The sequence below is a fragment of the Tursiops truncatus genome, chromosome 13, assembly GCF_011762595.2.
Source record: "Tursiops truncatus isolate mTurTru1 chromosome 13, mTurTru1.mat.Y, whole genome shotgun sequence".
In the NCBI taxonomy this organism is placed as follows: Eukaryota; Metazoa; Chordata; class Mammalia; order Artiodactyla; family Delphinidae; genus Tursiops; species Tursiops truncatus.
The window spans coordinates 38,782,115-38,785,793 of record NC_047046.1 but is presented as its reverse complement, the minus strand read 5'-3'; positions in this window follow the sequence as shown (position 1 = coordinate 38,785,793).

The following is a 3,679-nucleotide window of genomic DNA, read 5'->3' as shown; positions in this document are numbered from 1 at the left end:
TTCCGATATGATGCGAGCAAGACGTTAAGTTCTGATTGTGTTAAGCTACTGCGATGGGAGTGTCTGCAAAAGAAGAAAAAAGAAAAGAAACGCTCAACTAAAGGAAAAAGACAGAGATGAGGAATGACAATGAATTCAGTTTGAAAGTACAATAAAAGTCAACTTTGAATAATTGGATCTCTACAGCTATTCCACATCAGTGGTGTTTATATAAGAGTAGTTTCCTCCAAAGTCTTCAGCAACTCATGAATCACGGTGCTTATCCTCACCCAGAGACAGCTATGGGGACAAAGGGAAAGAGCCTGCAATGGGAGTGAACTCCCATGGGCCCCCATGCTCTCGCTTCAACCTTTATCCTTGCCAAGGGAACCCTGGGAACAAGCAGGATATCATCCCCAGGTGTGAGGAGCCTCCCGCTATCTTTCCTTCACCCCAATACTTGGATATTCAATACTCAGCTAACACCAGAACCCCCGCCATTCTTGGACTCATCCTGCATTAAATATCTGACAGCCACGAGCAGCCTGTGTTGTGTGACTCTAGTGGAGACATATCCACAAAAGACCTGGGTCCCGGGCCCCATAGATAAACAACGCTGAAGCTTGCACAGAGCCCCTAAATCTCCCTCTGACTGTTTTTCATCTGCAAAACAGACGTCAAGAAGATTATGGGCCACTTACCTCACGGAGCTGTTGTGAAGGGCAAAGTGAGATCATAGGCTTAAATAAGATGCGAGGTATTGTATTTATTTCTAGAACTGGCAGAAATACAAAACTAACTGACTTCCTAGCCTTGAGGAAGTTGCCTGAATACTGTTTCATATGGACTTTTATCACAAGGATTTTTGAAGATCCCTGCTTTGCCTAAGTGAGCCGACGACGGTCCATCTCTTTGGCCGATGAGTGGTTAATATAAATCTGGGACCCTGCTTTAAACAGTTACAAATTCCCATCCTCATCTTGACTTTTTTAAATTAATTTTTATTGGGGTATATAATTGATTTACAATGTTGTGTTAGTTTCTGCTGTACAGCAAAGTGGATCAGTTATACATATATCCACTCTTCTTTAGATTCTTTTCCCATATAGCCCATTACAGAGTATTAAGTAGAGTTCCCTAGGCTATACAGTAGGTTCTTATTAGTTATCTATTTTATATATAGTAGTGTGTATATGTCAATTCCAATCTCCCAGTTTATCCCTCCCTGCTTTCCCTCTTGGTATCCATAAGTTTGTTTTCTACGTCTGTGACTCTATTTCTGTTTTGTAAATAGGTTCATTTGTACCTCATATCGATAAATCCACCACTGTATTGGACTGGAATACACAATGGTTACTATGTTAATAGGTCTTCTGCAAAGTATTTCCTGTTCTTATTTAATGTCCGGGAACATCATACACGTCTCAGAGGTTAGAATGGCACACCTCTTTCCCTGGATCACCTTGCTGCTGTTACATGTCATTCTTCCCTATCATGTTATTCACCTCTGCTTTAACACAGTGTCCCCAAGTCCTAAAAATGTTCAGCTTATCCACGTCACTGAGAGGCCAGATTTGCAAGGATGCTTGCAGGGGAATGCAGGAAGTTCAAATTTGGCTGTGCTATTAAGTGCATTTAGAGGAACACTAGTTCATGGTCACATTCAGTACAGCTGCTTGATGTATTAACTCACATTCAGGAGTCCAAAATTTCATGTGTGGCTGCTTCCTGTTTCCAGTTTTGAAGGAACCTGTCGGATTTCTGTGCAACTGCACGACAGCTCGAGGTGGTAAAGTGGCCGGTGAACCCTCTCTGTTGTTTGAAGTTTGGAACAGGACGTTTCTTCACCCTGAGCTTCTGCAAGGCTCTGACAAGCAGACAGATGAGCCGGCATGTGGAAGAGACCTCTTCCCGGAGTCTAAGTCCCTTGCAGGAGAGCAGGACACTGAACCTGAGGTTGATTCACACAGGGCCTGTCTTAGTGAAAATTTTCTCATAACATAACAGTCATGGTCTAGAGCTGCATGCAGCTGGCTAGGGGGATTTAGAAAGGATATAGCTTGATGCCTAAACTTGGTGTTATTCCATGATGGTTAAGAGTGAGAAGAAACAAAAAGTCCAGGAAACCTGAAAGAAGAGAGAGAGAGAGAGAGAGAGAGAGAGAGAGAGAGAGAGCCGGCACGCCTGAGAACTGATTGAGACAAGTTTTGACCTTAATTTGCTTGACTTGACGGTCAGAATTATACACGTCAAAGAGGTGGCTAGGTGTGGCTTGGATGCCGTTGGGCATCATTCAGTTATTTTTCAAAGGCAGAGTGCTCTACAGACACTGAAGCCACACTTCCTGGGTTTAAGTCACGGCTAGTCCCTAACTTGCAGGTTACTTAAGCTCCGTGCCTCGATTTTCTCATCTGTAAAATGAGCATCACAGGTGTGCTTACTTCACAGAGGATTAAAGTAAATCAGTGCAGACGGAGTGCTTGGAACAGTGGCTGCAGGCACCGTTTACAGTTGTCACCATTCACTGCGCTTGTCAGGGACTTGGCCAGTGAGCTCTGCCGTTTCTCCATTTCAACAATGTCTCTTGATTGTGGCAAGAAACTGAGGGATCCAAGATGAGCAGGCAGAGAAGAGGGAAGGAAGCAGGGCACAGGGTGGTGATGGGAGAGGATCCAGGAGATCCCACTGATTTAACTCAACTTGACATTTAGTGAGCACTTACTCGCCAGGCATGCACTAGCCCAGGGGTGTTCGAGGATGAACTAGACTCAGGCTCAGTCACTAAACCAAATCCCAGCTCAGCCGGACTCGTTCCTCACCGCCATGCCCATCTCCACCTCTAGCCCTTTGCAAAGCTGGTGCCCCTTCAGCTCCCACCATCCAGACCTTACCTGTCCTTCAGAGACAACCCCCTGACCCCTGCCTCTGTTCAGGGACACCTCAGCAACTGCAATCACTTGATATGAATTTGAGGATGAGAGATTAGTAAAGAAAAGATTTCATGTCTTGCTACTCACCCAAAGTGGACTTCTCTGTCTCCCTCCTCCCTACACGCACACACACATACACACGCATGCACACATGCACACACGTGCACATAAGCACACGCACGCACACATACACACGTGCACACACACGCGCGCACATGGCCATAAGCCAGGGTGCAAAGGAAAGGCCCAGACCTTGACAAAGTTACTCTGTTTCTTTGAGCCTCTTTGCCCCAACCTCAAATTGGAGGTGATAACTATGTACCTACCTTGAGGGGCAGCTGGGAGGATTGAATGTGCCTCGTTTATACTAAGTGCTCCCTTCACGGTAGCTTTTCTCAGAACCATTGAATAGATCTGTTTTCATTTCTTGATTGGCTTTGCCACTGACTTTTCAGTAGGAAATCGTATGGGAGGCAGTTCCAAATGGTGCTCTAAAGTCATTTCTGTTTCTTGGCTGTGTGGCCCCGGGCAAGTGACATAACCTTTTGCTGACTTCATTTCCTTATCTATAAAATTGGAATAACAGGGGCCCAGCTCACTGAAGTTTCGTGAGGATTAAATGAGATCATGTATGCAGGCACTCAGCACAGGTGCTGGCATATCCTAAGTGTCCAGTGAATGTTAGCAGTTATTATTATTATCAATGTCGTTATTATTAAGGCTGAGCAGGTTGACGCCACTAACAGAGATGTGCTTTGAGCAACCTTCAT